The sequence below is a fragment of the Meriones unguiculatus genome, chromosome 15, assembly GCF_030254825.1.
Source record: "Meriones unguiculatus strain TT.TT164.6M chromosome 15, Bangor_MerUng_6.1, whole genome shotgun sequence".
NCBI classification, from domain to species: domain Eukaryota; kingdom Metazoa; phylum Chordata; class Mammalia; order Rodentia; family Muridae; genus Meriones; species Meriones unguiculatus.
In genome coordinates this window covers 6,053,254-6,066,942 of record NC_083362.1, presented here as the reverse complement: position 1 = coordinate 6,066,942, position 13,689 = coordinate 6,053,254, and the positions used below count along the sequence as shown (strand labels likewise).

Here is a 13,689-nt window from a genome sequence, read left to right as displayed (position 1 = left end):
CTTGTGCTCCTGAGTGCCCCATGTGCATGAGTGTACGTGCACATGTGTGTAAACATGTGTGAGTGTACGTGTGTGTGTGTGTGTGTGTGTGAGAGAGCGTGTGCACACGCCTACGTGCATGCGAACGGGACTTCCAGCCCCTGGAAACCACCACCTTGGGTAGCCCTGTTCTATGGATCTCCCCTATATTTGCTCCAGCTGGGATTCAGGGTTCAGAGAAGAGGACCATAGCTGGATGCTAACTGGGGCTGGGACCCTCACAACCGGCCTCCTCCTGGGCCCGAGGCTGGAAAGCTGTGAACGCCCAGGTGTGGTGCCAGCCAGACCAGGAGAAGCTTCTCTGTCACTAAGATACTGATGGGGAACAGGGAGGTCCCCAGGAACAGCAATGGATGCCTAGGCTCGGTACTTTAAAGTGACCACATGGTCCTTGCTGAGCTCTTGAGTGAGCAGTTCTGTCTCCTGTGCCCTTGGGGCTGGGCATTTGATTGGAATTGTCTATAGACAGCCACCCCACATGGGGTCTCTCTCCTACCCAACTCCTACTCATCCTTCAAAGCCCAAATTCACACTGAGGTTTTGTGTGATTCTGGGGTTATCCTCTGCATTCCTCACTCCTTGTGCACATCTGCACCCATCTGAGAGCCCTGTCTGTCGCTCAGGTACATAAGCTGCTCCTGGAAGTCAGCACGGCTGACTTCCCACACCTGGCATCCAATCTGCCTTTTCCCATTGGCAAGGGTTTAGACCAATCCCCTGCTCTCTGTGTCAGAGGTCCCCAGCTACAAAACAAAGTAAGTAAGACAACTTCTTATATTCAGGCCTGAAGAGATGGCTCAGCAGTTAAGAGCACCGGCTGCTCTTCCAGAGGACCCGGGTTCAATTCCCAGTGCACACAGGGCAGCTCACAACCATCTCTAACTCCCATCTCAGGGAATCTGACACCCTCTTCTGGCCTCTTCGGGTACCCGGCATGCATGTGGTGCACACGCAGGCAAGATACCCACACCAATAAAGATGAATCAATGAATAAACTCCGAAAGGGCAGCACCTCATAAGGCTGCATGGAGGAAACAATAGGGTAATAAATACACAGTGGGCCTGGCGAGACGCCTCAGGTGGCCAAGGTGCTGCCTGTCAAGCCTGATGACATGAGTTCAGTTCCCGGGCCCACAGTGGGAGAGAATGGACTCCTGAAGCTGTGTGGTTTACACACACACACACACACACACACACACACACACACACGCACTAATAAAATAACTTAAATTGCAGCATCCAGCTGGGTGTCCTAATTAGTCATGCTAACCGTCCACCTGGAAAGTAACGGTGAAATTCCCACTATGGGTAACATTTGGGGGCATCCTGAAAGGCCTTGACCACTCTCACTCCAATTCAAGACTCACTGCCCATAATCTGGCGTCATTCAGGAGAGGGAGTTTCCCAGCATTCCATTCCACCCCAGCCCAGACTCCAGAGATCACCTGAGCAGCACAGCAGGGACAGGTACTCCCAAGGATCTGTGCCTCTGTCCCAAGAACGTCCTGGGTGACTCGCCAGCTGTTCGGGGCAGAGAGCATGCATTTCACCATTGTCATGCCAAGAGCCAGGAGACTGCCGCAACGCGTCACCCAGGTCACCCAGCCGGGCACAGCTGGGAGAGCTTCCTTGGAGGGCTTAGAACAGGCCAGGGAATTTGAATCAGTCTCAGACCAGAGCTAGATTAGAAGTGTGAGCGGGACTGGATGGGGAGGCCCAGGAGGGAAGCCCTGGGTGACAGGGAGAGGAAACAGTGCCTGGACGGCAAGCAGACATGTCCAAAGCTGCCCTGGCAGGGGCTGGGTCCTCACACCACATGGCAGCACAGCGGGACTCGGCTTGAGGGAGCGCTCAGCACCGCCCCTCTACCTACCTGGCTCTGTCTTCCCCTCCCCATCTCTCTCCTCATCCCTACTTTTTTTCTTTTCTTTCCATTCTTCTTTCCTTCCTCACCTCCCTCCTCTTCCTCTCTTTCTTTCTTTCTTTCTTTCTTTCTTTCTTTCTTTCTTTCTTTCTTTCTTTCTTTCTTTCTTTCTCTTTCTTTCTTCCCTCCCTCCCTCCCTCCCTCCCTCCCTTCCTTCCTTCCTTCCTTCCTTCCTTCCCTTCCTCCTTCCCTCCCTCCCTCCCTCTCTCTCTCCTTTTCTTCTTTCTTTTTTTGAGACAGGGTCTCTGTACATAGCCCCGGCTGCCCAGGAACTCACTATGTAGACCAGGCTGCTCTCAGGCTCATAGAGATCCACCTTCTGGGGTTAAAGGAATTCACCACCATACCCAGCCTCTCTCTCTCTCTCTCTCTCTCTCTCTCTCTCTCTCTCTCTCTCTCTCCTGATTCCCTGCCTCTTTCTCCCAGGGCTGGGATGATGGGGCTACACCACCACACCCAGCTTCTCTCTCTCTCTCTCTCTCTCTCTCTCTCTCTCTCTCTCTCTCTCTCTCCTGATTCCCTGCCTCTTTCTCCCAGGGCTGGGATGAGGGGCTACACCACCCACTTTCTGCAGTGCTGGGGATGTGGCCAGCGGCTTGGTGCTTGTCAGGCAAGAATGCTACCAGCTCAGCCACACCCTCACTTCCCAGATCTCTTTTCCCTGAGTCTGGAGACAAATACTGCAGGCTTTCCTCTAGAGCTCTGCCCCAGCCCAGTGATGGGCACGCAGAGAAGGAGGATCCCTGGGCTCACTGGCCAGCCAGTCAGTCTGGCTGAACTGGTGAGTTCCAGGTTTAGTGAGAGACGCTGTCTCACAAAACAAAGGTGGGGGCCTACAAGCTAGCTCAAAGGCTCTTCACGCCAATGATGGGGATCTGAGTATCTGATCCCTGGGACTGACAGAATAGAAGGAACACCCGCCCCCCAAGATATCTGAAAGTTTGAGGGCTGGAGAGAAGGCTCAGGGGTCCAAAGATCCTGAGTTCAATTCCCAACAACCACATAGTGGCTCACAACCATCTACAATGAGATCTGGTGCCCTCTTCTGGCGTGCAAGTGTACATGCAGGCAGATCATTGTATACATAATACATAAATCTTTTTTAAAAGTACTATCTGAAAGTTATCTCCTGAGCTCCATATATGAGTCATGGCAATCTTCCAGCCCCAATATAAATAAAAATGTGATTGAAAAAAAATGTCACGAACAACTCCACATTTGGCTAAGGCCGAGGATCTGGCTTGCTTCCATGTATGTGGACCTATCTGCATTGCCCACGTGGCACGCTGGGGTTGGCTACCCAGAGGCTGTTTAAGCTGTGAGCTGGCTTTCCCCAGGGTCCGATGATTGTTCAAGGTTCCTGAATAAACTGCATTGAAAAAAAAAAAAAAACAAACAAGATGGAGAGTGACTGATGAAGGTGCCTGACACTGACCTCTGCCCTGCCTTCATATGTACATGTGTACTCAAACCTGCGTACCAATGTGCACACACATGAACACATAACAAAAATAAATAAATAAATAAAATTTATAAATAAGAACAGAAGATGTGGGTTTGGTCACAGAGAGGCATCACCACCTGGCATTCAGCTGGCATTTGGAGATAGCTGGAGCCTTTGGAGTCAGGCATGTCACCATTGGCTGTGGCAGCTCTCTGCACACGAACCCCCTCTTATTCCAGCAATAAGAGGGCTGGGGTCATGGGTGAACTGAGCAGCAGCGCTCACTGGTCTCTGCCTCCTGAAGGAGGACACAATGTGATCACCTCTCTCCAAATCCTGCCTGTGCCTTCCTGCCATGATGGCTGCACCCTCAAACCGTGAGCCGAAACGAACCTGCTTTATCACAGCAGCCAGACAAGAAACTGTTACACCACGACACTCTGCCCTGTGTGTTCCCATCAACAGTGTGAAAAGGTCCCAATTTCTCTGCCTCCCCACCCACCTTCCACTCATAAAACACACACATACATGCACACGACACCCCACACGAGTTACGGGCACACACACACATATAGTCTCACTGTGTAGCTACGGATGGCCTGGAGCTCTCTATGCAGACCAGGATGTCTCTAACTCACAGGCTCTACCTGCTCTTGCCGGGATTAAAGGTGTGCACCACCATGCTTAGCTAAAAATGGTTTTAATTTGTTCTTTGACAAGTTAATACACATGTTAGGGGGAGTTCTGTGTTTCAATGGTGTTCATCCCATTGTCTCCTTTTAGCCCTCTCTCTGGTCTGGTGCCGCTTAAGGTGCACAGGCAATTTACCAGTGGCTATGCCATTGAGGAAAGTGGCTGCCCTTCCCCAGAGCCTCTCAGGGGCGAGTGTGTGGAACGTGGATGGGCCAAGCTCACGCTGCATTCCTGCTCAGTTCTTGAGGCAGGGTCTCATCCTGGTGCCCAGGCCGAGTTCCTTCTTCAGCCTCCCAAGTGCAGGCATCATAGATACATATCATCAGACCCGGCAGCAGATACTTTACACGAGCTCCCGTGCTACGGTCTGGACCCTGCATGCCCCCTATCTCTCAGGAGAAAACCAGGTTCTCAGTGAGGGCGCCTCCAAGAATGAGGAGGCAGGCAGGGCAGACGGGGATCTGATCCCCCCTCCCCCAGTGTCAAGGCGAACTTGCCAGCGGCCCAGATCACCTGCCGGCATGCAGGCAGTAGCAGTTCTCCAGGGTAGGCCTCCGAGTGTTTGTTACACACCCTTATACAGCACTGGCTGACTGTTGCACTGTTGGGATCTCACCGTATTATAACGAGCCCTTCATACCAGCGTGTGAAATATTTCCCTATGTGTCTGTGTGTAGGAGCGAGCACGTGTGCCTGCACGCATGCAGGAGGCAGAGGACGGTATCAGGTGTCCTGCTCTACCACTCTCCAGGGTATTCCTTTGAGACAGGGTCTCTCAGTGAGCTGGAAGCTAGGGCGGAATTCAACAAATCATAGCGAATCTTCTGTCTCTGGTCCAGACAGTGTTGGCCGGGGTCACAGGCGTGTGTGTGTGTGTGTGTGTGTGTGTGTGTGTGTGTGTGTGTGTCCACACCTGGCTCTTTATGTGAGGGATGAACTCAGGTCCTCACGTTTGTGCCTCGAGTAAGCCACACCCTCAGCCCCAGAGCGAACTGTTTGAAGCTGCCGTCGTGCTCATCTTTGTAACCCTACTACCCTGTGTGTTACCTGTGACAGGCAGCGCTGGATTATTAACAGGATGCGCCCCCGACAGCTGTCCTTCGTCTCCGGGGCTCTTCCTAGGAGCCCATCTTTTCATTCCTGGGAAATCTACCCTAACCTGATGCTTATCTTTGGGCTCAGTAAGTCCTTTGCCTGACAGTCCCAGAGCTCTGCCTTCCCCTCTGTGTGTGTGTGTGTGTGTGTGATGTACACGTTCATGGGTGAATGTATCCATGTGTGTGCAGGTACATACACACTTGTATGTGAGCGGAGGTCAGAGGTCAACACCAAGTGCTTTTCTCAATCACTATCATTTTTAAAAAACTTTTAATTTAAAAAAGATCACATTTATTTATTATTATTTCCCAGAGCACAAACCCACCTTTATTTATGTACCTTTCATTAGTTTAAATCCAAGAAGGGCACAGCATTATGCAGATTTCACATCCAACAGGGCTTTGTAGGGAGGTTGCTTCTGGATTTGGCACAAACCGTCTCACTCCTTCCACGAGCCTGACTTACCTCTGTTTGCCTTCAGGAGCCATGACATTGGTTTTGTGGTGGTTGTTGTTTGTTTGTGTTTTTTTTCTTTATACACAGGAGTACATCTCCTCTTGCCTAAGAAGAATACAGCTGGGGCATAAACATCTTCAGTTTGTTGTTGTTTTGCTTTGCTTTGTTTATCAAAACAGGGTTTCTCTGTGTAGCCCTGACTGTCCTGGAACTCTCTCTGTAGACCGGGCTGGCCTCGGACTCAGAGATCCGCTTGCCTCTGCCTCCCGAGTGCTGGCATTACAGGCATGCAGCGTGCTCTCTTTGGTTCTGGGGCCCTTGCTTACAGTCAGCAGAAATGGCCTTGCACCGTAGCCTCCTGGCCTTTGTATCAATTAGGAAAACAACACTTTAAGAAGTCCTGTTCCCAGCAGGCCTCCACAGGAGCCAAAATGGTGGAAAGAGGAAGGCAAGGCCCTAAATTTTTACTTTTGGAGTGTGTGTGTGTGTGTGTGTATGGGGGGGGGGGATGAGGGTTTGAGACAGGGTTTCTCTGTGTAACCTTGACTGTCCTAGACTCACTTTGTAGACCAGGCTGGCCTCAGATTCACAGAGATCCGCCTGCCTCTGCCTCCCGAGTGCAGGGATCACAGGCGTGTGTGACCCAGCCATACATTTTTTAAATTGATTTTTGAGACAGGTTGTCATTATGTGACTCAGCTTGAGCCTCTGCTTTCGGGTCTGACTATGTAGCCTAGAACTTTCTATGTAGACAAAGTTGCCTTCTGCCTCCCAAGTGCTGGGGTTAAGGTATGTGCCACCAGACCTTCGAGACACAGTCTCTCTGTGCAGCCCTGACTGTCCTAGACTTGTTTTTTAGACCAGGCTGGCCGCGAACTCACAGAGACCCGCCTGCCTCTGCCTCCTGAGTGCTGGGACCAAAGGTGTGCACCACCACACCCGACCTGCTTTAGTTTTTATTGAGTAAGTTCCCTTACTCAAATTGGGTCCCCCGTCCCCAGTGACTGACTTCCTCTGACGGCATCCCCCCGTCCCATTTTATGCTGCCCCTGATGATGTCACTGAAGGCCCTAGCAGTTCCCTGACAGTGCAGACACTGACAGAAGCAGAGCAGACACGGTGCTGACAGGTTCTGCTTTTTACCCTCTGCACCGTTCCCTCCATCTCGTTAAACCGTTAGATCGCATTCCTAAAGCGAGCCACTGGCTGTCCATTCCCTTATTTGGCCCCTTCCTCCTCTTGAAGCTGACTACCAAAATACGGCTATCAAAGCGTGGAAGCTCAGCGATCAAAAGCCCCCTTTTGGCTACCCTAATTAACATGCCCAATCACAATTAGCCAACTCATCCTGACGCTGCGCTTTCCCTTTATAAACTGTCCTTTGCCTGTGGGGCCATGTCTGCTTCCTCTCTCCAGAAGCAGTCCTTCGGCCCTCAGGGTGATATCCCTTCCCCTCTTTCCCTTCTTGCTTTCCCCTTTTCCCTCGTCTTCTATCTCCCGTCGCTGTCTCTTATTCCCTGCCCTTTGTCCCTCTGGGGCAAGTAAACTTCCTTTGTACCGAGAACTTGGTCTTGACAGATCCAGGGCTGTCCTTCCTTTCAGACGTCACACTAGGACTCCATGAGCAGATGACTCGGTGGGAAAAAGCACTTACTGCATAAACACGAGGCCTGGCGTTGGAATCCCCGGGACCCGTGTAAAATCCCAGGACCTGTGTAAAAGCCGGATGCACAGGATAAGCATCTGTGATCCCAGCATGCCTACTGGAAGACAGGAAGTAAGGATGGGAGGCTCCCCATGCCAGCCAGCCAGCCCGGAGTACTCAACGGAAAACAGCAAGGTGATCCGTCCAAATGAGGTGGATGGTGAAGCCCGAACCTTGAAGCCGCCCTGTGACCTCCACAGACATACTGTGACACATGTGTGCCTTCATTCATGAAGTGTGAATGAAGTGTGAGTGTGCTCCCATGCAAAACAAACAAACAAAGAAACAAACAAACAAACAAACGGTTAATTCACTGACTAAGTCCATACCCTCAGGATCTGCTCAGTTAGCCCAAAGCTCCAGCTCTGATTGTGGCTTGCGTTGAGGACCAAGCCTTTCATAACATAATTGCTGTTGGTGGGATCCATCCCCAGTGGGGTCGGTTGTTGCACTTCCACCAGAATGTCAGACCTACAGCCTTGGGTCCAGCGCAGCAAACAGGCACCCACACACTGGGGTTTGCTGTTGGTAGACAGCCCTCTTTTCCCTCGGAGCTGCTCGAACGGCTTTCCGTGGTGGCCAGCACACCTCAGAGCCAATGATGGGAGAGGAGGCCAGGGCACAAGCAACATTCGCGGTGTATAACCCCAGAGTCCTAATACCGTGGAGACAATGTTGTGTTGGTCACACAAGTCATTCCAGCTCAGCAACTGAGTCTTCGGGGCCAGGTGAGGAAGCTTGGCTTGAGGGCAGCCATCTTGGAGGTCAGCCACCACATAACTAAGCCTCGATTTTGGTCTTTAAGGATAAACGGAAACTAGGCGATGAAAGCTGGTTTCGTGGGATGAGTCTGTGTGCTCCCCTGAAATTCAGAGGTCGAAGCCTCAGTCCCTAGTACCCCAGAATGTCGGGGGAAGTGGGGCCTTTCAGCGAGTAGTTTTTATGCTTGTGTAAGTGTCTTCGTTACTTTTGCATTGCTGTGACAAAATACTGGACAGAAAAAACTCAAAGAGGAAGACTGTCTCGGCTTGACAGTTTCCGAGAGGGTCACGTGGCCCTGCGTGTTTGTGCAGAACTTTGTGATGGTTAGTGAGTGTGTCAGAGATCGATCTACCTCATGGGTAACAGAAAGCAGCAGAAAGGAAGTGTTCACCAGCACAATCCCTCAAAAGCCCGTCCCCATGGCCTACCTCTTGCAGCTGGAAAGTCTTCACTATCTTCCAAAGTAACACTGCCAACTAGTGGCCAAGTGTTTGAAGCAAAGGCCCGACATGGCCATTGTACATTCAATCCACTACAGGCCACACATTGTCAGTGACTTGGTATAAACAGTCACAGCTGTGTCCCAGTAAAACTTTACTTAGGAAACTAGTCCGGTTCTGGTTCCCATGCTGCAGTTTGGGAGTCTCCGCCAGAGGCGGGTGTGGGGAGTCTGGAGACGGGCTGGGTTCCCACATGGGATGTCACAGAAGCAGCATCCAGACCTGAACGCAGGCTCTCCTTCCAGCTGTGTGGAGACACTCCAGTGTATTGTCTGGTTACGGCCTCTCAGACGGGGGTGTGTCAGGGGGAGGGTGTGAATGGGGGAGGGGATGTCCTGTAAAGGTCTGTGCGGTGTTCCTCACACAGACGAGGCCAGTCTTGACAGCCCTTCAGCCACCTGACTCCTCTGAGCCTCTACATCTTCAGGTAAAAAGTTCACTAGCCTAAACCCGGGGCCTGTCAGAAAGGGTGGCCCATACTGTCTGTCCCCTTCCCCTGTCTCAAACGTGGGGTCATTACTTTACCCCACATTTTTCAACCTGCGGTGACAGCCACTGGGGGGGTTGCACATCAGATATTTACATTCTGATTCCTAACAGCAGCAAAGTGCAGTAGCAATGAAATAATTTTATGGTCGGGGGTCACCACACATGGCTGCCTTAGTAGGGTTTCATTGCTGCAGAAAGACGTCACGACCACAGAGACTCTTAGAAAGGCAGACTTTTAATTGGGGCTGGCTTATGGTTTCAGTGGTTTCGTCTTTTATCAGGGAAGCAAGGCAGCCTGCAGGCAGACACGGTGCTGGAGAAGGAGCTGTGGAGATGTCTCACTCAGTGCAGCTTGAGCGTAGGAGACCTTAAAGCCCGCTCCACAGTGACACACTTCCTCCAGCAAGACCCACCCTCCCTAATAACGCCTTTCGCTCCGGGCCTGGCATTCAAATACTGGAGTCTATAGGGCCGCTCCTATTCAAACCACCACAGTGAGGAACTGTGTCAGGGGGCTTCAGCGTTAGGAAGGTCGAGAACCACAGCTCTACAGCCTTGTGCTCTACAAACTGTCAGCAAAAAGACGTGCTCCTAGGGTCAGGGTCTGCAGTTTGCACTCACGGACATAGCAGGGCTAAGTCCAAGCAAAAACAAGTTACTAGGAAGACATTTTGGTCACTGCCATTTTGCGTGGTTCTAAGCCAGTGTGGCATGCCTTGATTTTTAGAATTCTGGCCGCTAAGGGCTGGAGATGTAGTTCAGTTGGTAGAGCATTTGTGTTGCCTACGCGGGGCCCTGGTAATACACAAGCTAGGCATGGTAGTGCAGGTCTGTAATCTCAACACAGGGAAGGCGGAGTCAGTAACGTCAGGGGTGCAAGGCAGCTAGCCTGGGATATGAGACTCTATTTAAAATATAAAATAAAATTCTACAAAGAATATATTGAATTAAAGAAATGGGGCTAAATGTGGATAACACACAGTATAGATACATATGCAAATGTCAATGAATAAATTAAAAATATATTAAATGAAATTCTGGCCTCCCTGACCCCAGTCAGTTTCATGTGTATTCATAAATATCAAAGGACACCCCCATATGGGGCGGAGGCCAAACACCACTGCCTACGTGAAAATAGCGCACACAGCTCCAGAGGGGCAGACGGGCGCCTAGGCCACGCCCTACTTGCGTGAGGCCCCGCCCCGTGAGAAACCCCGAGCTTGTTAAGAAAAAACAGCCCCGCCCCTTCACCCAGGCCCCGCCCACTCAAAGGCCCCCTCGCTTAGGGAACCGGCCCTATCTTTGGCTACCAGAAGGGGGCGGTAGTGCACAACCTATCAGTCCCAGACGGCCGGGCCGGCCCCAGTGCGTGTGACCCCGCCCACCAGAGGCTCCGTCTCTGCCCATTGGGCGCTGAGGTGTCAGGTTTCCGTTCCCTTCGCCCGGCTCCCCGCCCTCATAGGCTCCGCCCCCGTTGGCCCCGCCCCCTCGGAGGCCTCGCCCCGTCCGTTGCGCGGCCGGCAGGAGGCGCCTCGAGCCGGGCGCTAGCTCGGCTAACGGCGGGCGTGGGAGCCTCGCGCGGGGGACGCGGCTGACGGGCTGCGCAGAGGTGAGTGCGGGGCGCGAGAAGGAAGGTCGGCGGAGGCCGAGGATGGCCCAGGAAGTGGCGCTGGGGAGGCTGCGGGGACCCGCGGAGGGCGCGGAGGGCGCGGAGGAGACCGCGGGCTGAGACACGGGCGGCGGGGCACGCGCTGGGGCGGGGCCGCGCTGGTCACGGTCCCCGCGGCGAGTCCGGGCGCGATAGAGGCAGGCTTGCTCGGTTGCCATGGAAACCGGCGAGCGCACGGGACCTGGAGAGGCCCGGGGGAGCTGCACCCGGAGGCTGGGTGGGCGCGGGTGGCGTGGCCCCGAGGGCTTCCAGGGGCGACCCGGGTTTCGTCACTCGTGGCAGAGGGGCCCTTCCGGGCCTCAGTTTCCCTGGTAGCGCCTTGGGGGTGCAATGTAACCCGAGGCGTCCCGAAAGAGCTCAAGGCGGGAGTCCCGCACTCTTCCACCAGGATGGTGGTGACACCCCCGCCTACACCCGTCCCGCGTCGTGTCGCCTCCCCACCCGTGTGCCCGCGAGAGGCATTGTTTCTCCAGCTATTTCTGTACCATTTTCCAGCCAGCCCCCCGACAAGTGCAGTGCCCGAGACAGATGCTGAGCTGGAGCTCCGAGGCCCTCAGAGGGATCTGGCTTCTGTCCCTGGGGAGCCCCGGGGTGGGGGCCTGACAGGCTGCAGACCTGCCCGGCCAGCCTCTGTCTCCTGCCGAGTGTTTGGTTAATCTGAATTGCCAAAAAGAATTTGATTACCGGTGTCTCGGAGCTGCTGGCCACCTCTTGTGAATTCCAGAGAGGAGCTTGCCTCTGATCCCGCAGGGGGAAGTCAGTCCCTTTTTGCTAAGTGACTAGCGGGCCAAATGAAACCTGATTGAATTATGCTCGCATTTGAAGCCTCCCTCCAGCCTGAGCCATAAAGATAGGATTTGCGGATGAGGGGGGCCGGTTAAAGCACCGCCTGCAAAGTTGACTGCTCGTTTTTTTTCTTCTGGTGGAATGATAATGTGTTCCACATTGTCCTGCTGGAAAAGAGACGTCCCTCCACCCATGTCAGCTGTCACTGACCTCACTGCCTGCCTGGTCGCTGTGACTTAACCTTGGGTTTTTTTGTTTGCTGGTTGGTTTTTTGTTTCTTAAAGCAGAAATGGGATTCTTCTTGGAGGATAAGGAAAGGGACAGACAGTTCCTGAGGCAGCCACAGCGAGAGCCGTGCATGGACTGTGACTCTCCGGGACCTGAGGTGTCCCCAAATGTTTGTGTGCCAGAGGCAAGAATTGGGCAGAAAAGGAAAAGACAGGTCATACTTCCAGAAAAACAGATCTGGTTACCTAGGGCGTGCTCTCCTCTGTAGGACTTTCCCTGAATTCCAAGTGGCCTTTTGAGAAACATTTTTGTCCAGTTTGGACAAACAGGCTGCACTCTTGATTCTGTGGTTAGGAAGGGAAGTGGCCTGTGAGCAGGTGGCCACCCTCAGGGCCCACTGTCTTTAGTGGCCGTGGGGAGGATGGTCATAAAGGGGTGCTTTCTGGAAAGCCTCAAAAAAGCCAAAGCTCAGCATTCACTGGGCCTCTGGGATTAAGAAGATTGAGTCACATTCACCCGGTTTATGTCACCTCCTGCTCGTCACCGTTTTTGCTAACTCTGTCTTAGAATCCCTCTGCATAGGAGGAGGTTACTTCTGGAGTTCCAGCCTGCACCCCTTACTCCCAAGACCCCAGGAGAGGAGCTAGGAGCTATGTACTTGTAGTTTTCCATTGCTCTTTCCTCTCACTTATTAACGTATATATTGTGAGGCAGAGAACTGTGTAGCCCAGCCAAAGAGCCCAAACTCTTTGCATAGCCTAGGATGACCTTGAACTTCTTTTTAAATTTTTTTTACGTTGATTTATTTATTCTTTCACTATGTTCACATGCTTTAAATTTTTAATACTTAAATTTGTTATTTCTCTGTGTATGCTTGCACATGCTTAATTAGTGCTCATGTGGAAGTCAGAGGACAGCTTTTAGGAGTCCATTTTCTCTGTCTAGCATGTGATGTGTGGCACTTGAATGTCAGGCTTGCCAGCAGCCACCTTTGCCATCTTGAAGGCCCAATGACCTTGAACTTCCAATTGTCCTGTCTCTACCTCCTGAATACTGGCATTACAGGGTGCCTGGTTTGTGCAGTGTTGGAAATGGAATCCAAGACTTCATGCATGCCGGAAACTGAGGTACATCCCCGTCCCTATTACTTCCTTTTAGATGGGGTCTCTCAGCCCCAGGCGGTCTGGAACTTATTATATACCCCAGGCAGGCCTTGCCATGCAATCCTGCCGTAGCCTTCTGAGAGCCGCTATTCCATGTGAGCCATGCCAGCTTCCATTTCTCCTCCCCACTCTCTGCTTTTGATAGTGACCTTGGGCTTTTGCTCCTATTGCCTCTAACTTCCGGAGGACTGGGATTTCGGGTGTGCGCTCCCATGCCCAGTCTAACATTTCTGCTTCGTTAGAGCAGGACTACAGTTAGACTGTACCAGCCTGCCCAGCATGTGTAGCCTGGGTACAAGACGCCCGTTGACTTCTGCATTGGATCCGGCCCTTTTAAACACTGGAGGTTTCCTTGTGACCTTTCTCCCGCTCAAGCACCTTTTGGCATTGTGTTTCCGTTTCCTCCTGGACACGGTTTCCAGAAGCTGGCCACAGGCTTCAGTGGCTGAGGCTGCATTGTTGCCCTCCTGGGTGAGACTTCCGACAGAGGCTTCTCCAACAGACACGTTCACTGTGCTTCGTGGAAGTGCTGTGGAGCCCGTGTCATCCGAGAATGTGTGCTGGTCTAGAGGCTTCCAAGGAAGGGGTGTGGACCAAGCAGAGGCCCAGCTCAGGCTTGGAGTGGTTACTTAGGAGGCGTCATCTTGTGTTTCTGAGGCAGATCTCAGGGTCGTCTTGTCTTCATTTCATGTAGCTTCTGGACAGGGAACTTTAATTCCCATGGTTGCATGTG

At 52.5% G+C, this 13,689-nt stretch overlaps 1 protein-coding gene across 2 annotated transcripts in view; it reads left to right on the top strand.

Annotated features, from left to right (window-relative positions):
• Nucleotides 1-10,600: 10,600 nt before the first annotated feature.
• The window catches only part of Radil (Rap associating with DIL domain), a 71,528-nt gene continuing 68,439 nt past the window's right edge, over nt 10,601-13,689 (top strand). Inside the window, exon 1 of one of the 2 annotated variants that reach the window (XM_060368048.1) lies at nt 10,601-10,719. The gene's annotated coding sequence lies outside the window, so the exon portion shown is untranslated. The remainder of the gene's footprint in view (nt 10,720-13,689) is intronic. The other variant, XM_060368047.1, reaches the window with a different exon arrangement.